Here is a 21,829-nt window from a genome sequence, read left to right on the forward strand (position 1 = left end):
GTTAAGTTACCAAAGCTTTTTCGGTGCGGTTTTAATAGGGCATTGTCTAGCTTTGGCCTATTAGAGCGTCGGCGTTCGTACATTCTCTCTACCAGACTAATGGGGGCGTGTACTCCCAAAGCGACGATGATTATTTTAATACCACAATGCATTTCGTTATGGCGCCAATTAAACCTAATATAGGGTTGCATTTATTCCCGCAACATCTAGTCTCCGTCCGCGATCAAACAAGAAAAACTATTTTTTTTTTGTCTAAAACTAAAATTGCGTAATCGGATACTTCACGCGCGCGAACAAAAAATCGAAGACAGAGTCACGTGATGTAAGGTTAGACACGAGAAGAAATTTGAGAGGTTCCAAATAAAAAAAGAATAAAAAGTCATCGCTTACCATTGTCCTTTTTGAGGATACTCGCGTGTCCCGAGAACTAGAGGACCGATTGTAACGCGACTAGTGATCGTACGGGGTGAGATTTTTGTCGGGTCGGGTTCCGGGTCGGGTTGCGAAAAAAAACCCGGAAAATCGGGTCGGGTCGGGTCGGGGTTTCCTTTTTAATAATATAAATGGAATTAACATATTCTAAAAAATTATACATAGTAGCTATGTACTATGTAATGTAAGGAATTTATTTTCTGTAATTTAGTTCCAAGTTATCACTGCTTTAATGAATCCAATAGTAGGCGATTCTGCCATATCATTGCTATCTGATATAACGTCGTGGAAGGGATTGGGGTAACTAATTGTCCCAGAACAGGTGCGTCTTCCATCTGTAAAGTTTCCAAATTGTCCTTGCCCTTGGCAGTGGCTGAATGGGGTTTCTGGTACTCGTGAAACTCTTCTACCACTTTTTCAATTTTGAAATCAATTGCTCGCAACTTAACACACAATTAATACATTGGCGTTTGACGGACGACCATGAAATTGCCGAAATATATCAGTTTTCTACTGGCTTTCGAAGCCTCGAGACAGAAAAAAATTAAATATTCAAGCTCGCCCTACTCAGATTCGAGTTCCTATCTACTGCAACACAAAGCGCGACCGTAAATAATAACTTACCCTCTACTACGGGCCCACCCCGAATTTTTTTTAACCCGACTTCAAAATTGACTGGCCGGGTCGGGTCGGGTCGGGTTGGAAAAAGCCGGGGATCCCCGACTTCCCGGGTCGGGTTCGGGTTCCCCGTACGATCACTAAACGCGACACCTTTCGAGGTTTAGTCTACGGGTTCCCTTTATTACGAGCGCTAGTTTTCACCCTCAAAATGGCGTACGTCAATATTCGAAAACGCTACGAAAAAAGAAAATTCATTTAATTAAAATATGTAAAAAATTTAATGAAACAGCTTTAGATATTGGCAAGAAGCGATATCTAGTTTACAAGGGAGAAGGTTTAAATTCGTCCAAATGTGGGTCCGGAGTTAATCCCCGCCTCTAAATTAGAACCAGCATCTCACTGGTTCTTGAAAACTCACGTCAGCGCGACGCGAATGACGAAAATTACGTATTTTCCGACTGAGGAGAGGCGAAATAGCCCGGCCTCCTTTTACGTCCCCCCTTGTATTTTGAAAGGGGGACTGGGACTATGGCGCGCGAGTACTTAGGCATCTTATACCTTCTCCCTAGTAAACTAGATATCGCTTCTTGATATTGGCGAGGGGGATGGTTATAGTAGGATAAAAAAGTATATTTCTGGGTGTTAATTTAAATACAGTAATCTTAAGTTTCTAAAACCAAGAAATCTGAAGTTATAAGCGATTAAATAAAGAATTTCAAATGAATTATTAAATAAAAAAAAGATAAAAAAACTAATTAAAAAGCAAGCGCAATAATTGTAATATTTAAAAAAGGCATATTTTCATAATCGTAAGATATCTTAGCAAGAGGAAAAGATGAGAATTGCAAAAGGTAAGGTGGAAGGTGGAGATGGGGGTAAAGGTTGTTGGGTGGATTTCTAGCAAAACATAATAGCCTGTATCAGAAAGAGTAGAAAGGTATACGGGGTTGGGGGTAGGGGTATTCATCCCGGAATGTTAAGATCGCCAGGCGGGACGCGGCGGCGGTGAATTGCTTTGGGGTGAACACTCCACCATTCTCTCTCTCCCAGGCTTTTCATCCAAGGATGGCGGGAATCTCTCTCTCTGCTCGGAATAAAGCGAGCGAGTGCGGGGTGGCTTGAGAAGCGAATAACTGCACGAAGGTATGGAATATAGGGAACAAGGCGAGGAACCAGATATTGAGGATGAAACGAGGGACTCGACACTCTATCCTATCATAAAGATGTAAATATTTCAAATTAAGTCTGTTCTTATTTAGGAAGTGATGGAATTAAATTAATTTTAATTTATGAAACTCATTAACGACGGTCTATAATTAAGCTAGTAAAGTAATTAATTACAATCTTGAATAATCCAAGATAGTTAGGTTTAATCTTTTTTCCAAAAATACTTTTGTAGAACGTTGACCGTTGAATAATCAAAGCAAGAAGCAAGAATAATGTTTGTAATTATTAAATTATTAATTATAATTATTTTATAACTAATTTCTTTTTTTAAAACACAACTAAACTTTTAAAAAAAATTCTAAAAATATGTTAAGAAAAAGGGAGTGAGTATCCCCTCGGGGATCGTGTAGAGAAATGGAGTAGATAGCATTGCTGAAGCCATTTGCATGTTATAATTGGAACGTATTTTTCAAGCGCTGTCCCGTTCGACGAAAACCTAGAGAGAGAGGAGCATGGCCGCCGCGCTATTCACCCATTCTCTCCTCTTCCTTCCAGAGGTGGAATTCCACTCTCTGGAATGTTACATCGAATGTTCCGGTGGGGGGGGGGGAGTGGGAGGTCGGTAGGGGTTAGCCCCCCCCGGTACGACCCCCAAAAAACTTCCACAGTTTTTTAGTTTCTATATATGTCGGATTTTTTTATCTCTTCCACTACAGTCGCGCTTCTCCGCTATTTTATGGCATTAAGAATGTACTAAAAGCATCCAGGAATATTTTTCGCAGAAGTCATCCATGTAGTTTCGTATCTTACGACAATATTCTTACGCGTAATCCCTCAATATTCATTGGAGAGGGGAATAAATTCAGTGTAGGTGGAAAAAGAAATTCAGTTTCGACTGTTGGAAGGAAATTTTTTGGAAGGATGTGGACTGGCAGGGAAATGGAAGCGTAGGGGGGATATACCTTATTTTCCACGTTCTTTGATACTCTTTCAAAAATTTATACCCAACAACCTCGCGGAAAGAAAGAAAAGAAAGAGATCTACAACATCGTGCCACAACCGAAATTTACTTTTATACCATTTCGTTATATTTTTTTACTGACTCGTCTACGCAAGTTTTATTCCCATTTAGTAAATTGTATCGCATCACGTGGCCTTATTTTCCCTGAAGGTTCGAAAATTAGGTTTTTGATTTTTATTTTAAAGTTGATTAAATCAGTCCCTAATTGACGTAACCCCAAGTACTTATTACCAGTATATAGGTGACAATCAGGACTATCATATCCTAGAAGGATTTCACCGTATCATTTAAATTAACAGAGTTATGACCTTATTTGCAAGAAGATCAAAAAATATTAGTTTATAATTTCAAACTTGATTATCTCAGCCCCTACTTGACGTAACCCCGTGTACTTGGTAGCATTTTATAAAGGACAAGTGGGGCTATCTAACCCTAGAAGAATTTCCCAGTATCATTCATATTAACAGAGTTAGGACATTTCAAAGTTGGGGTAACTCTGGAACACCATGTAGAAAAGAAATATTATTTACTATTACTGATGTTGATGTTTTAAGTCAATAAATTTGACTCGGTGTGGACATACTGGTTTAACGTTCCTTAAATTCTATGAAATTTCGTTTAGGAATCAGTTAGGGGTTAAAGTTTAAAGTTGTAAACACCGAGAGTCGAGTTGGGTAAACCCTTAGGGAGACGTTTGAAGAAGAAAAAAAACCACCCCTATTTTTCGATTGTACCCTTGGTTCTTCCATATACACGCGGCAGTTCAACGAAAGCTTTAAACTCTGACCTTAACAGAGCAGACGAAAAGAAAAAAAAAGGGAGGAAAAAGAAAGCTCTGTAGGAAATGGCGCACACAATCGGACAAACAATAAAAGCTAGGGTACTGGTTTCTTTTTTTTTCTTCTTCTTCTTTTTGGTTGAGGACCGAAATGTCCCTGGTGACTCGTAGAAAAGGGAGCCAAGGCTCGGGACAACGATTAAACACCATCATGCTAGGGACTCGGCTGACGGTGTACTCTCTCTCTCTTATAGGGCAGCGTCCATCTCACGGATGGTGAGCTTCGCGGACGCGTGGAAAGAAGACTTTTTCGCTCGGACGGCGACGAGAGCGAGAGCGAGAGAGAGAGCCGTTAAAAATCGTTCTGCGAATGATAATCTCTTAGATAGACTAACTCCGACCAGGGTCGCGTTCGCATCAAAAACAAATTCAAAGTTAACCCACATCTCAATATCAAAGATGGATCATAATTGGTTTCAAAACTATAATAATATTTTTGAAATAAATAGGTCAAACCGGGATGAAGACCTACCCCGAAAAAATTCGTATGAAATACGTAAAAATAAATAGAAACAGAGTTGAGGGAGAGGAATAAAAAAATATATTTATTTTGGCTGAACTTACACTATCGGGGTGTATCCCTGCATGTACTATCCGAATGACATATCAAAAATATATGGGGATATAAAAAAGGGACTAGTCATCTTTTAGGTCCTAGGTAGTCCTCGAGCGAGATTAAAGTAGGACCAAACCGAGCAATACCCCTCCCGACCCAACATCATCTCGTTGGCCACGACACCATCAAACAACTTTTCCCTATTCCAGCCAACCCACCTCAAAAAAAAAAAAAAAAAGAGAGAACTCTCGCTGGCGAATTTGCCAGTCTTTTTATTACTCCCGCGAGAATAGTATAAACTCCTTGCATGGCTAGTTCCTCTTTGGAATATCAGACCGAGGCTTAACGGGAACGGGAAAGGTACCAGGTGCGGGAAAGCGGAACTAAGCCCCTCCAACGCTGCTGAACCCCCACCACCACCACCACCGTAACTGGGCGCACTTGATCAATAAACACGACTACCGAACTTCCCTTACGTTCGACCTACGTCAGATTTAAAGTAATATCATATAAGATTCTGTGCCAACTGCGCTTGATACGAAACTAGAGGTTAGAACGTCATACGAGGGGTTACTCACTATGTGATAAAGAGGAAATTGGAAAATTCCAAAAAGAACACTCGGGGAAAATTAGGTTTAGTGGTCCTATATAGAGTTTGACAATTAAGTGCGGTTAAGGTAAACTGTTAATTCTTCTCTCCCAACTGCGCTTGGCACAGAACTAGAGGCTTGGATGTCATCCGAGGGGCTACCCACCCCGTGGAAAATTCCAATTAGTCTAAAGTTTGAAAAATTTAGTTAATTTAGTGCTTGTCCATCACTTAGCAACCTTAACTGTAAATTGAATCCAACTAAAACCAACTTTGGACATTTGACCCTCATGTACCAATACCATGAACCAATCCCAAAACCTAACATACTCTTTTTCAATTTTGTAATATATATCTATATAAAAAAGCCAACCGTGTATATTTTATAGGAGTATTTTTATAGTTAAGTGAGGGTTTTAACAATTTTATACTGCAGTACAGTAGCTTTTACGATGGTTATACAATTACTGGCTAGCTAGAAAAGTGAAGGTATACAAACACACACACGGACATACAGGCAGGCAGGCAGGCGTTGGGCAAACGATACGATGGGTCGTAAAATTTTAAAGAGACATAAGTAGCTAGCCCTGGCGCGTTATCCGTAAACACATTATAGCCGGGTGCGAAGACACACACATACCGAGCACCGGGTTTCTAGCTAAATTAGATATTCTAGAGGTGTTTCCAGTTAACTCGAGACCAACCAATTCTGGGAACGATAACCAAAAGGAGTCGGACTATCTTAATTTTAAAACCTAAATTGAATCTATCTATCCGAATTCCAGTATCATTGAGGGGTCCCAGGGACACGGGACACGGATGAGGACAAAAAGCGTCACGTACTAACCTTATAACTAAAAAATACCATAGGTGTCCCCTATTCTCGTATAACATCGTTTGAAAATACATTTCCTTTTTTAAATAAAATACGTGCAAATATTTTTGAATTTATTTTTAAACTCAAAAAATCTGTTCACGAGACTCGAAAAAAAGTTTCGTCTTATCCTTTGACCCTTTCAATTAATGTAAATCGTTCTCACACAAAAATAAATCGTAACGTGGATAAATCTAGTTGAAGAGTGGCGAATTCCTTTTCTAATATCTTAGACAGGGACGAGGGACAAGGGAGGATCATTTCGTGTCACGTCTTCTTCTGGCGTACGTCCGGCCGGACCTGATGCCAAATATTTGCCTTGTCCGCCCCTATACTATAGAGTCCGGAATGTCCGTGTATTTACGCGAGCTTGGCGTTTTTATGGGGCTAGGTCCGACCGGAAATACTCTTTTGAAAGGCCACCAAGTCCCTAACCCAGTAACAAAAGGCTTAAGGAACAAATCAACTCACGGAGGCTACTTCCGGTTTCGTTTGGTTGTTTGTCTTACTAGTTCACGCGCGCGCGATATCCGTAGATCTTTTTCTCTTTTGTTTCTATCTCTCTAGCTATCTGGGAAAACGTTGCGCAGTTTTTGGGCCTTGGTTTAATGTTAAAATTAGGTATATAGGGACAGACTGAGTATATAATTACGTATCAATTAACTATTGGTTTCCGGACAAGAAAACGGTTGACTGATAGATAGAGGAAGAAAAGAAAAAATTCCATAATTACTAATTATTTTAGAGGTAAAATAATTTGGAATCAATTTGGTTCGATTATGATTCGATTAAATTCTTTTCGTTTCAGTTTCCCTTTGGTTGCCAAGGCCTAACCCTTTATTCGTCTAAAAGGGGGGTTTGAAGGAACTAAAGGGGGGTTGCAGGAACGAAAGGGGGAGAGAGAGAGCGTGAGCCCGAAATCTCGAGGAGAAGAAAAAGATGGAGGAGGAAAAAGAAAGAAAGAAGAAGAAGCGCAAGAGAGAGAGAGAGATGGAGAGGAGGAAGATGGGATGCCTGCGTTTAATGATCTATTCTAATGTTAGGCAAACTACAATCAGAGAGAAATACTAGCCAGATTCTTTCTCCTCTGTTTTATGGAGAAGAGGGGGGAGCTATTGTAGACAATGGGGATCCCTCTTTCTTCCACCGGAAGTAAAAGGGTTCGAGGGGAAGTAGAAAGATACGCGCAGCAAATCAGGAAATAGAATTTTGTACAAACATTACTACTTTTGTTTTATATCCATACCGCAATTCCTTTTATAGGACATATATTATTCCGTATTATTCGAAGAAATTAGACCAGATTAATTTAGAAATAAATTAAACGAGAAATTATAATATAATCCTGGAATGAGTTACGTTTCATTTTTTGTGTACCGCGTGGTAAGAAACTCACGAGCGGAGGTCGTTACATTAGGAATTTAACGGCCATCATATTTCAAGGAAGGGGGGGGGGGGGTTACGAAATTAAATTCGCCATATTATATAATAGAATCGTCTATTTTTGGGAGGTTTAATATCCTCTTGGTTGTACGTACGAGTAGAGAGATATAGATTCCAGAAAATTGAGAAACATTAAGGAATTTTCTAAATTAGAGCCGGGCTTTTATTTACCAAAGCGATAAGTGGTGAGATTCTTACAAGCCAGAAGCACCTGGTGGAGGATATTATTGTACTTGAGGGACTAAAACTCGCGTGTCTCGTATTACTATAAGAGTCGATTAAATAATAGGGAGGTTTAATGAAATGGATTTTAATCAAGTTGAAACTCTATTAAAGTCACGAATTCAAATCATTGGGACCTACTGAAACCCAAAGATACACACTGAAACCCAAGGAGACCCACTGAAACCTAATCTGAAACTCAAGGAGACCCCGTGGAACTCTTAGAAACCTACCGAAACCCACGGAGACCAAATGGAACTCTTAGAAACCTACAGAAACCCACGGAGACCCCATGGAACTCGTAAAAACCTACCGAAAACCACGGAGACCCCGTGGAACTCGTAGAAACCTACCGAAACCCACGGAGACCCCGTGGAACTCGTAGAAACCTACCGAAACCCACGGAGACCCCGTGGAACTCGTAGAAACCTACCGAAACCCACGGAGACCCCGTGGAACTCGTAGAAACCTACCGAAAACCACGGAGACCCCGTGGAACTCGTAGAAACCTACCGAAAACCACGGAGACCCCGTGGAACTCGTAGAAACCTACCGAAAACCACGGAGACCCCGTGGAACTCGTAGAAACCTACCGAAAACCACGGAGACCCCGTGGAACTCGTAGACACCTACCGAAACCCACGGAGACCCCGTGGAACTCGTAGAAACCTACCGAAACCCACGGAGACCCGATGGAACTCGTAGAAACCTACCGAAACACACGGAGACCCCACGGAACTCGTAGAAACCTACCGAAAACCACGGAGACCCCGTGGAACTCGTAGACACCTACCGAAACCCACGGAGACCCCGTGGAACTCGTAGAAACCTACCGAAACCCACGGAGACCCGATGGAACTCGTAGAAACCTACCGAAACACACGGAGACCCCACGGAACTCTTAGAAACCTACCGAAACCCACGGAGACCAAATGGAACTCTTAGAAACCTACAGAAACCCACGGAGACCCCATGGAACTCGTAAAAACCTACCGAAAACCACGGAGACCCCGTGGAACTCGTAGAAACCTACCGAAACCCACGGAGACCCCGTGGAACTCGTAGAAACCTACCGAAACCCACGGAGACCCCGTGGAACTCGTAGAAACCTACCGAAACCCACGGAGACCCCGTGGAACTCGTAGAAACCTACCGAAAACCACGGAGACCCCGTGGAACTCGTAGAAACCTACCGAAAACCACGGAGACCCCGTGGAACTCGTAGAAACCTACCGAAAACCACGGAGACCCCGTGGAACTCGTAGAAACCTACCGAAAACCACGGAGACCCCGTGGAACTCGTAGACACCTACCGAAACCCACGGAGACCCCGTGGAACTCGTAGAAACCTACCGAAACCCACGGAGACCCGATGGAACTCGTAGAAACCTACCGAAACACACGGAGACCCCACGGAACTCGTAGAAACCTACCGAAAACCACGGAGACCCCATGGAACTTGTAGAAACCTACTGAAACCCACGGAGACCCCATGGAACTCACGGAATCCTAACTAGACTCATTGTAACTCACTACAAATCACGGTGATCCAATGAAACTCACTGAGATAAAAAGAGATAAGATAAAACCAGTGCACGGATAGACCTTCCCAAAGAAGCACACTACCTACAATTAAACCCAGTATCTCAATAAAACAATTCTCCAGACTATGCAAAGGCGGTTTGCGACGGCCCGATCATTAAATTGAAAAGGTCCATGGTTTCGTTGGAAGCAGCTCTAGAAAGATGGAAGCGCTCCAGTTTTTCCCCTCAGCTTCTATAATCGAGCGGAAAACCGCTGTTGGCAATTTGTGGAAGAGCGCTTCCGCGTTTTTTAATCGTTCGGGACGCTCTACTACCTTCTCTCCCCAACCCCCCCCTTCTCTCTCTTTTTTGGAAAATGGCCACCGTTTCTCTCGCTTGGAGAAACTCGAGCTGAAGAAGCCACGCCCCTTTAAACTCTCGACCAGCCCTTAAAGGTTAGATTATTACGGGCGAAAAAATTAAAGCACTACCTCATTTGAGACACGTAATTAGACGAAAACTTCCATGTAGTAACACTGTAGTAAACTCGGGATAAGAGGGCTAAGGGGTCGGATATTAGTTATTAGCCTTAAATATTTAAGAATTAAATTAACTAATTACATTATTAAATTTAACTAAAATTACGCTGAGCCATTTGAAAATTCGCACTCGTACTATTGTCGCCGAGTGTCCGACCCCCTATAGGAGTTTTTAAACAACTATAACGGTAGCTAAAATACCATGACACTGAGATTTTTCTAATAGGGTCATTTTTAAGGGTTTATGAAACACTATCCACTCGTCTATGAAGAATAAAGGATATTAAAGGTAAAGATTACGGACTCTTTAACCCTATTCGGTTCTTCAGAGTGGACGAATCATTTATATCTAAGGGTCATTTTTATCTCGCCCCCTCTGTCCCGTTCCTCCGTTGTCGGGCAGCCCAACTCGTTTAGATAAAATGACCCGAGCTTACGAAGTGTAAACACGTTTTCGTTTCGTGTTAAAAACACGATGATAAGAATATATAATATTAATAGGACCAATTACGGGAAATGACCACCGTCGGTGGTGCCTTGGAAAAACACATTTAGGGGGACAAATATCTAATGTATTTATATACAGCCCGCAGCAGTGCATTATGGGTCAGGTGGGACGCCGAGATAGCCAATAGGGAACTTAGAAATATTTCAGGAAAAAAATGGCGATTACTATTATTTAACAACTTAACGTTTTGATGGTAAAGGTAATCTTAAACTTTAGGTTGGTAATACACGTTTACCCGAACCGTTTGTTATTTGAAGCTAGTGCAGTATTATTATCCCTAACTACTAGGCCTAGTAGGGTCATGTTTTACAGATATGGTATAGTTAAGCCTAGTTCAAGTGGAAAACATCGATTCAAAATCATTAAATTAAGGGATAATAATATGGGATCAAAATATTGAGTTGGTTGGCCTTTATTTAAACCGGGGTTTAAATATAAATAATAAATTCAATTTGATCGTTAAGCCTCGGTTAAATACATAGTGGAGAATCGTTTAATGAGGTCACGATCCGCTGTATACATTTTACGAGCGATTGAAACCGCTAATAGCCAAACCCAATTCAACCAGTCTATACAGTAGGCCAATTAAAACGCGAAACGGGGTTTGGGGGATGGTGGGGGGGGGGCGTTCATTAATTATCTTTCCCCCCATTCCCAAAACGAATTCTACAGAAAAGGGTGGGACTAATACTCGCTCTTTTATGCAAAATATTTCATTGTCTTTTAACAAATACGCATTCTTCCCCTAATGATTTCAATCCCATCTAGCTCCGCGGCATCCTACTCGTAATAAGCGATTAAAAGCAACAATCTTAATGAATTTTTAGTTTATATATAGGCCTATAGCCTTGCCTATAAGCAAATTATTTTATTTAATAACGTTAGACCTTTTTACTCTAAAACCTCGGCGTCATTTCAACTCGCCTTTAAACTGCATTAAATACGTGGCGCTATTCAAAAGGAGCTAAAATTCTCGTGAAAATACCCTATTTGTCTCGCGCGAAATTGTTTATATTTTTTTCTTATAATTACTATTCACGAGATTAAGTTGATAGCGTCGTTTGAATTGGAGCTAACGCGTATAAAGGCGGGGGTTATGCAATTCCAAAACTGAGGCGACGCTAATATCTCTTAATTAACTCTAAAAACTTAAACACGATATAATTCTGGTGATTTTTCACGAATAGAGTTTAATATACTCGATGTAATGAAGCGATATTAGGGGGAACTGGGAAATGACATTGGGATAAGAAACGAGGTCCCAACTATACGCGCATTATTTACTCGAGTTAAACGTATTCCATCACCAGGCACCACAGCAGCATCGCAGTTTCCCGCAGTTTTGGAATCCAGTGCTTCCTCGTAGTATTCAAGTATGGAATAATAAGTAAGGACTTGGTCGACGAAAGATTCCTTTTGGTATTCCAAACACGCGTTTCGCGTACAATGAGAATATATTTAAATACACCGTTGAATATTAAATGAATACGTCGTAAAGACGATAAGTACAAGCTTATAGGTTATAAGATCATCAGAAGTGAGATGAGACTAGAAGTGAAAGGCTCTAGCATTGGTAGTAGATCCTCGCACTAGTGAACAAATTTGAGGATTTTATGCCGCTAAAACTAGAGAGAAAAAAATTGGTCGAGTTCCAAAAAAATTGGTCGAGTTCCAAAAAAATTTCTTACCCCCTTCCCCTCAACCTAAAGCCGCGGAACACGGACGCGGATGCTTGAATCTAGTTCGGCCGTCTACCGCCGCGAGCGTCTCACGTTTTGGAGGGGAAATTCAGAAATCGCTACCAGAGGGCCAACTGTTGGTGTGTTATCAAGAATATTCACTTTCGCCAAGTGAAGAATTTGGTTATCTCAGTACTTCTAGTCTCATCTCACTTCTGGATCATCCAAAAACACTTGACTTGACCAATTTGAAAATCCAAAAAATTCAGTGAAAAAGAAATCGGGTGTTCAGTTAAGATTTTCACGCAAAATATTCATTGTAAATTCGTAATTAATTCGCGTTAGTAGATTAGGCTTCATCTCACGCGTATCATACATAACTCTAGAGCCATGCAGGGGTTGGTGTGAAACGTACACGGACTGAGAGAGAGAGAGAGAGAGAGAGAGAGAGAGAGAGAGAGAGAGAGAGAGAGAGAGAGAGAGAGAGAGAGAGAGAGAGTGAGAGAGATTCGAATTAGAATAACAACGTTTTGGGAACCCAGAAAATGGTCATTTTCACATTCCATCCTTTAATAGATTTCAGTCATTACAAAATGCAACCCTCCCCTCTCCTTCCGCCCCCCCTTCACCTACCCGTCCTAGCAATTCGCGCCTAAACCAAATTGGGTAGAACGTAGCCCCCCAAAGTCAACCACCTACTTGGCATTCCAGGGCACAGTCACAGTGGTGGTATCTCGCGCCAAATGACACCCCCACACACACCACCCTCTTTTTTTTCTTAGTTTTCCACGCGCTAGGCTTCATTACTAAAAGCTAACAGCAATTAACCAAAGCACGTGGTCTTTTTCCTATATCTTTTCCCGCGCGTTATTTTGACTGCTTAATTTTCGTCACCTCGCGCGCTGTGGTTTCCCATTTAAAAGTTGGTTTGACACGATGTTCTAGAACGCGAGAGATAGCTTTGCAATGACGTCATTGGCTCAAGACTGACTCAAGAACCAATCGTAATAAAGACTAATTTAACTTTGAAGAGGTGTCGGACATTCGTTATGGGTTTTATTTTTCATTTTTTGAGCATGGAGGTGCGAACGCGTCATCTTTGAAGGAAAAGGATCTGGTATATAATATGTGACGATACTAATAGAGTTCCGCGTAAATTGATGCTGACAGCATTATTAAAACTAGCCGGGGAAATCTAATTTAACAGTGAACGCTTCCGCAAAATTGTTGCGGTTTTCTATAGTACGTCCCTTCATTGGTCAGTTTCACTCGTAGTTTGCCATTTTAATAAACGCCCCATTAATAGAATTAACGCGTTTTAAATATGGCAAACTTACGTTGGAAGGAAATTTTGCAAAATGCTAATAACTTCTTCATAGCAAAAGGAAGTAATTAAAAATTTTCTAGTGTCGACATCGACTAGCTCGGTGTCTTACGTATAAGCTGGAGTGTTTTTTAAAGATCCAAGTTGTTCCCTTTGTCCTTAGGGAAACTGGCTAGCGCTATGATCAGTCACATGGTGAATTAAGGTAGTCGTTGGGGGTGACAATGTTACGCTGGTATCATGCGGGGTAAATGGGCCTTTTCGATGATAAGAGAGCCGTGGCTTCAACCTCCGTATAGCTCTGCTCTACCCATAGGTTTGCAGCTTTAAATTGAAATGGTCCATTTGGCTGATGGATCGAGGCCGATTTCGGGATTGCGTCTCAATTTCCCGCTTTTCTTCATCGTGCTTTGAGTAATGAATCTTTTGTGATATTCCAGGGGGGAGGGGAGAGGCAAAGGATGGACCTCTGAATAACCATTTTTCTTCTTATTACGTTTACTATGGGCGATAATCCTTTCGCTAGCCGCCGCGTAAGCATTGGTTTTCCCGACCGACTTTTCAAAAATATATTACGCGTTTGATTATAAATATCTACCGCGCCTTTTAAATTCAGAACTTGATGAAAATTTTGTTTGTGGCTTAATTTGATAGAAGAAAAAATCGTTTGTATTTTGAAGGCCTAATTCCACGCGCTTTAAGAATTGATAAGTCATGAGATTAGACTACCCAGTCGTGAGGAAGAACACGCTCCCAAATATCATTCACGACCCTTCAAATGTCTTGAGAAATCAAACTTAATTATTACGATTATTCGCGATTGTTGTGCGAGGAAAAATGGTAGTTGGCAAGCAGGAGGGATTCGTTGCCAATAAGAATGGAAAGAACAGATGCTAAAGCAGCTTTAGTCGTTTCCATGGAGACCATACTTTGGGGAGAAAGTGGACAGCGTGTCACCCACAATTAAGGGAGTTTTGGGAACACGTCAGAACCGAAGGAACCACGCACTCTTAAGCCTAACCTCTCTCTCCTTCCGGGGTATCTATATAGAAACGGAGGTGCACCATCGACTCTCAGGGGGAAAGCCTCGCTTGCTGTTAGACCAGGGAAAAGCGAATAAAAATATACCAGAGAATGAATTCAATATTCTCTTGAATAAAATTTAAATTCAAAACTAAATAAACCTCAAGAATTAAACAACGTGAGAATATATTTTAGGATGTTCGTCATATGGCGAGTCTGCGAACGTGGAGTAAAAGGGCGGATCAATATTCGTGTTGTATTGAACTTAATTCATCGGTATGCTCGTCTTCACGCGAGTAATCATAGGGATTCAGCTACAAACATTTCCCGAGTACCGAAGATTCGAGTAAGAAGGTAGCAACGTTTTAAGGCTTTGTTTCGAGCAAGTACTAGCTCATTGATTTAGCTTTCTAAATTCAATATTCAGAACATACTTAAATAATCTCGGCTTGCTACAGCGAGATGTACTTAGAATCAAGGTACGTACGTGGGAGTTGGAACAAACATTACTTACTGCCAGAATATTTAAGGGGGGGGGTGCAGTTTATAGGGGGGAGAACCCCTCTCGCTTTTCATAATGTTCGTCTTTAATAATAAATTTTACCCGAGAGTTAGGGCCTCTTAATATTTAAGTTCGGTATAAGCCTTGGTCCCCTTTTACGGTCTCAGAGTTCGGTATTCTTGTATTGGTACGGAGATAGGTTTGCTGGTTCAATTCTTCAAGAGGATGTACCCGTGAAAGGTAGGTCACGTCTAGGCCAGTGCGCAAATTTATTCCAAATTGCACGCGCCTTTATAATGCAAGAGGATGGTTTTAATGAAAAATAACGGCCATTTTGTAGCCCAGATAGAAATCGCGCACGGGGCTGGTGGTAATAATGGTACAGGGTGTTGTAATAAAAATAATTGAATTATTTGGATAAAAGATACGTGGATAAAAATCACTATACTATACGTGATTTTCAATACACCATTTTGATATATATTTTTTGAGTCAATTAAAACTAGCTGGCGTAGAAGTAATCCACCCATGGTGAGGGCCAATAGGTATAAAGAGTGTAATGTGAATGTAGGTAATATTCTCATGGTAAAAAAAGAGTCGCAGATTTTGGGGGTTTAGTGAAAACGTACCATCATATTGTTACATAGACCAGAAAATAAAGTAAAAAGGAGTTTCATTCTAGGGCTTTCTGTCTTCAGAACAGAAAATGAAAAAGAACAGCGCTCAGAAAAAAAGCGACGACAGATACCCTTAAACCAAACACTTCTCCATGAATATAGAGACTGTTATTACGTGCAGCACTAGCTAAGCTAACCGGCGGTATTCGGGACCGGAAACAGACAAATACTTCCTGTCAATGCGAAGGCACTAAAACTACTAAATAGTTAAAATATCCGCGTGGCTTTTCTAGATATTGTTTTGTTTCAAATTCAATAAAACATTCTCAACCGCTTCTACTTACTGTGAAATTTAGAATAAAATATTCATTTGTGAATGACATAAATTCTTGGTCAGTTTAAATCGACATTGGGATAGAAATTGAGGCGGAGTAACAAATAAAGTAAAAGTTGCCTATTGGAAAAAAATAGTCCGGGGAAGAAGGTACCCCCCGCTGTTCGGGGTGACGTATTGTCCGTGCCATTACTGGCCCATTACCTTCGGAAGTCAGCTATGGCTCGGCCAGCCCCCTTGGCCCGCTGCCCACCCCGAGGTCTCTTCCCTCGGCCACCCTTAACATCGCCTCGACCTTTTTTTTTAAAGGGAATAAAAGTCTACAGAAGATTTCAAAAGAAAGGACATGTACCTATGTCCCTCAAAGAAAAAAAAATCGAACCAGAAAAATTACGAATTTATACGTAGAAGCTCTTGGAGCAAAAATGACTTATGGTTTTATAATAATTTTAAGGGAAGCCCGAATTTGATATCGCAAGCAGACGACGGAAATAAATACAAAGGGTGCGCGAACAAAACTGGAAATTTGTTATATAGGGATATGATGTCAACAACTCTAAAATACTGGATTCTATAGGAATTCAATAACCGAGTACAAAAACACGAAATTTGGACTTACAATCACCATCAGATTTCCATGAAACTCCTAGAATTTACCAGCTGCAACAAAAAAAGGTGCAAACTTAAGTTAATTCCTTGAAGATAACTATCGTGTTAAATATGAAATTAAACTCAAATAAATAATAAATGTACAATTAAGATCCTGTAAGCGATAGTCACAACATGTTAAAAAACGAGTTAATAGTAATAATAAGTTAGATTAAGATTAAAACATAGATTAGCCAACTGATAAGAGGTTTCTTGGAATCTAAAATGAATAACATAAGTTAGTTCGGTTGTAACGCTCGTACAATCCGATGTTTTCGCTCTGAGATGGGTACAATAGAATAATCATGATTTTCATTGGACTATCATAATACTGTGGCACTGATCATTGATCGGGTGGAAGGAATATATACATACAGTCCGGAAACCGGAACGATCTTTTGGAAGGCAAAGCTTAAGGCCTTTCTCTCTCAGTCCCCATTATGTTAATCGTGATTAACATCGCCATTACTAGCTTGACTCTGTTTTAATTAAAAAAACTTTGGTCGTCGGCCTAGGAGGTTAATAGATTTTTAGGGCTCTGTACACGCAACACACTCTTAAGCCGATGACCAATAAAAAAATTCCAAACTCCATCAATGGTACGAGGGATCTAACACTTCCTTCAAAGTCAATAAACACCATCATAGAATAAAATTTTATGACTAATCCCACCTTATACGCAAAGATGGACAGTGTCCGTTCCCTTGGAAAGGATTTTGGAGAGTTTATAGTAGAGGTATGCCAGTAATAGCATGGTCACGTGAGAAGGAGGAGGAGGAAGAGGATGATGGGGGTCAAAGAAGATGAAGAAGCTTAAATCCGAATAAAGCCCCGGAGCTTCTTCCCAACCTCATTTTGTTCCGGATGGAACGCGATTCGCTCGCTTGACCGATAAGAAAAGAGGGGGAACGGGTGAGGGGAGGGGGCGAGGAGGAGGAGAAGAGGACACTGGACAGTGGTCACTCACTCCCCTATTGGACTTCACGTCTTATTTTTATTCCCTTCAGTTGGATCCTCTCGCGCTTCAACTCTTTTGAACGAGCAAATGTCTATGGTACCGTTTCATTGACGTGCATCGACAACATATCTCCCAAGAGCAAATAGAGAAAAAATTTAAGTACCCTTAGAAAGTACGCTTTGCGTTATGTAACGTAACTGCTCCAAGTATAATAAACCCAGCCTTAAAAATATCTTAGAAATTACATTAAAAGGAAAACCCCGAAAAATTAGAAAATTCGCAAACATAATAGGCCTAATGTGGTCACCGAATCCCGTATTTTTATTTGAGTGCAACTTTCTACCTGAAGCGGATAGAGAAAAATTTACAGTACCATTAGAAACTACACTTTCCATAGAAAATTCACACCGAGTTTTACGAACCCAGTCTAAAAATCAACCTAAAAAACAGACACACTTCGTAAACGTAACAATATGGTCACCACAGTACATTCCAGCTGCAGATTGAAGAAAATAAAAGAAAAAAAGCAGGGCAGTGTCGCTAAACCAACGAAGTGATGAGGAGCTAGGCGGCAAAAGCCCAAAGGGTATCCGAGGAACGTTAATTTTTGTCCCAGGGCATGGTAGGCTTGTCTTAAGAGTGTCCCATGACATTCCGAAGCTAAAGCGAAAAAAGTCAAACCGAAGGTCTTTATCGGACGAGATAAAACAAGGCTACGGCAAAAGCAACAGTTCATTCTGGGACGAATCTTCCCTCCAGGGAAACCAACCGGCAACACTACACTAAAGTTTCCCTTTTTTTCCCCAGCCCAGATATCCCGTTGGCGGGTAATAGGGTCTTAAGCGACAGTTAACACGTACCACCATGGAGGTGATGAGGTTTTTTTTTCTTCCTTCTTTCCCTCCTACCAATACTATTCCCAGCGCGATCTCATTCTCCAAATCCTATTCCTACTTCGCAACGCGATGTCTTCTATTGCCACTGCGAGATAATTCGGATTCGAAATAAACCTAACCATAATATAATCTACATGTAGACACAAAAGAAACGCGCGAGACTATTCCTTTAAGCTACACACTTACTTCGTCGCTACGCCATGTAAGATTTTTTTATCCTTGAATGGTTGCCATGGTTACTAAGAGGATTTTGACACGCTATAGCATCTCACCATCATAAGCCTTTTTGGCATTCTTACAATGTATATACACGTATTTGTCTAATAACTATACACACCAATACAATTAAAATTAATTATTTATATCTTTTGATACGTTCCCTATAACTTTCCCTTTATATAAAAATTAATTAAATAAATAGATGTAGGCCTACACTTTAATTTATGTAAACGATGCTTAAAAGAAATTAATAAATAAAAAAATGTTTGCCAATGTCCTTGTAAAACCACCACGAGACACGTGAGTAAAGACTGGAGATGGTTTTGACGTCATACAAGCGCGACAAACCTTTTCCCGCAATATTTTGTTTTTAATTAACAAAGTGTTTAAAAATCTCGCGCGCGCTAAAGGCCCTTTTCGTTTTTAAACCCTTTCAAAATAATATAGTTCCCTGGTGTATTGCTCCGCGGGATAAAGCCGAGTTTGTGATTTAATTATCAATTAAAACTATAGTTAATAATAAATTAATGCCTACGTAGTTTCATACCAGGTACCAAAAAGGTTATTGATCTTAATATGACCGGTTTTTACGAAATTGGAAGGAAATCGAACCTTTAAAATAGTATAAAGAATACCATATAAATGATAAAAATCAAAGTGTAGCCTACATCTTGTTTTAAAGCCCTATTACTACTGTAAACAGCAACGAGAACTACTTCTTTCTCTCTAAGCGGCAGTTAAAAAGTCTCGCTAGTATTTTTTAAGCCTTGGATAAAAGTATTTGCCCTTCGGAGCGTGTCTCTGTACTGACTAGTGGGATTTTTTCTTTTAACCATCTTCCTCCTATAGTCATTTTTTTTTTAAGAATCTCTTGGTTCTCTCTCTCTTTTTTTTAATCTTCATGGGGATTTTCCATGCAACTGGGAAAAGTTAAGGAGCTTCTAAAGACGGGGGGAAGAAGCTCTCTCCCTCCGCTTCTGCTTTATCGTCTTTCCCGCGACCAAATTACGAGTGAGGTTTTAAGTGAAATTTATTCTGACGAAATTTTCAAGTAGTCTAGCTAGCTATAGCGTGCACACGGGTTTATGAGAGAAAGAGAGAGAGAGAGAGAGAGAGAGAGAGAGAGAGAGAGAGAGAGAGAGAGAGAGAGAGAGAGAGAGAGAGAGAGAGAGAGAGAGAGAGAGAGAGAGAGAGAGAGAGAGAGAGAGAGAGAGAGAGAGAGAGAGAGAGAGAAAGGTGAAATAAACAAGATGAGTCAAACAGTTTTAAGATCCCTATTTTGAACGGATTTCATTTATTAGTTTTATAGAGAGATTCAGAATGTTTGGTGTTCAAAAATGGCTAGTATATGTCATGAACTTATAATAAATAGCTAGATCGTGATAGTACCTAATCAATATTATCATTTCCTGACTTTTAATATTACTATTTTTAAATTCAATGACTTTCCCAGGTATTGTGGCAACCTTCATGGGTAAAAGCCACTGCGATCTCTCAAAGTAATAAACCTAAAAACCTCTTTCGAAACGTATTGTCAAAAAAAACTTGCACGAAATAAGAAGGGTAAGAACTTGTATTTAGGAAAAGAAATCAAAATTTCTTATTTTTTTTTTAACTCCATGCAACGGTAGCCTGGGAAGGGATTTCAAGTCAGCGAAAACGCTAGCAGAGTCATTAGCCCCAGGATTTTTTAAAATCTCTCTCTCTCTCTCTTTTTTTTTAAGTACCAACCTGACTAAAGTAAATTACACCAAAGTTCTATCTCTACCAATTCAGGTGACGTTATTGACAATCAACGTACGAAAGAATAGAAGATAATTTCACTGTTAATTTACTTCTTGTTAGGGTTATAGTATAGGGGTGGCAAAGGGTCCAAGTTGGGGTGCATGCGAGCTATTTTTTAATGGACATCAAGATGAGGATGGTAGTTTTAGTAGAGAGAGAGAAAAAAATGTTCGGGCTAATGTTCTTAGAAAAGCAAGCCTCAATATCATCAACAAGTATTAAAAAATATATATTTAATTTTTTTCTTTACTTCTAAAAAGCAAAGTTTCTTTTAGAACTTTTACCTTACGTTTTATAAAATTATTTTACAGTTTCTAGCTACCATATAAGGTTTCAAATATTGCAATATGTTACCGCCAACCAAGAAAGGCCCTAACACTATTTAAAATATAAATTAGACAAATAAATAATCGATTAATTTGAAATTTGAAACTAGAAGAAAATAAGGAGTCAATAACAGAGAATTATAGCTAGCACGTGACGATGTGTGAATGGGAATATTAGGCCCTAAATTAACTTCTTAAGCCTAATATTTCGAAACATTTGATAAACATCGCGAATAACAACAAATTAGCGCGCCATGCATGAGTATAAACATTTCTGATAATAATAGTGTATTTCGGTCAATATACAATTAAAGTTATCTGTTGAGTAAAATTCCAACAATATTTTTCAAGGACTAATATCATGGTTAAAAAGTTGTTGCGCATTTTGTTAAAGAGGCATCTTGGGAATGAGATGGCGAAAAGTTAGCGCAGCTCGCTTAGAATTCTGGTATAGAAAAGATAAGAGAAAGAGAGTGTATGTATATATATAGTATAGAAAATAAAGTAGGGTTTGATAATAAACGATGTTTGGCGTTGGCGAACTTTCCCTAATAAGAGTTTCGTGTTTAGCAATAATTGCTTCTTTATGGTGGAGAATGGGAGGGAGGGGAGGTTAAGGAAAGGAAGCCCCCTTCTCATCAAGATGAGAGCGTGCGGAGTACGATGGGGCGTGAAGAGGCTACTCTTCAGTTCAGCCTCTCAGCGTCCCCATCGACGAGCGACTCCTTTAGGATCTGATGCCACATTAAACGCCAATCTTCAGGGTCCTTTTAACTCTCTTAGTCCTTTTCCTCTTATTTTCCCTTCTTCCCTTTTAGGATATTCTCCTTTTACCCAAAATGTAGCTTAGAAATATTCCGAATTCATTTAATACTTTCGAGAATATTCAAGAAGTCACTAATGGTCACTTTAGGTCATAATAGGCCAAACGCGTATAACATTTTTCCGCTCTAAATATGGCGCGATAAATGTTTTTAGCGAAATAGCTGAAGCGTTTTATTTGCATTTCAAAAGCAAGGAGGCGTTAAATGGGAGATGAAAACAGTGAAAGAAATAATATAAAGGCGCGGGCGAAAGCGAAACCAGAAGAGAGAGAGTTCTTCAAAGATATTATTACGCTAAATGTTCGCGGGGCCAATTCATCCCACGAGAAAACGCCATTAAGAAACAAACTTAAAAAGGTCT

At 40.1% G+C, this 21,829-nt stretch overlaps 1 long non-coding RNA gene across 1 annotated transcript in view; it reads right to left on the reverse strand.

The window, feature by feature from the left end:
* Positions 1–451: 451 nt before the first annotated feature.
* The window catches only part of LOC149692725 (uncharacterized), a 54,435-nt gene continuing 33,057 nt past the window's right edge, over positions 452–21,829 (reverse strand). The window contains exons 3-4 of the long non-coding RNA XR_016382858.1: positions 16,432–16,472; positions 452–1,287 (exon numbers count right to left, since the gene is read on the reverse strand). This is a non-coding gene — a long non-coding RNA (uncharacterized LOC149692725). The remainder of the gene's footprint in view (positions 1,288–16,431; positions 16,473–21,829) is intronic.

The sequence above is a fragment of the Phalangium opilio genome, unplaced genomic scaffold (assembly GCF_054372755.1).
Source record: "Phalangium opilio isolate 3A_F unplaced genomic scaffold, DU_Popi_V2 ptg000024l_1, whole genome shotgun sequence".
In the NCBI taxonomy this organism is placed as follows: domain Eukaryota; kingdom Metazoa; phylum Arthropoda; class Arachnida; order Opiliones; family Phalangiidae; genus Phalangium; species Phalangium opilio.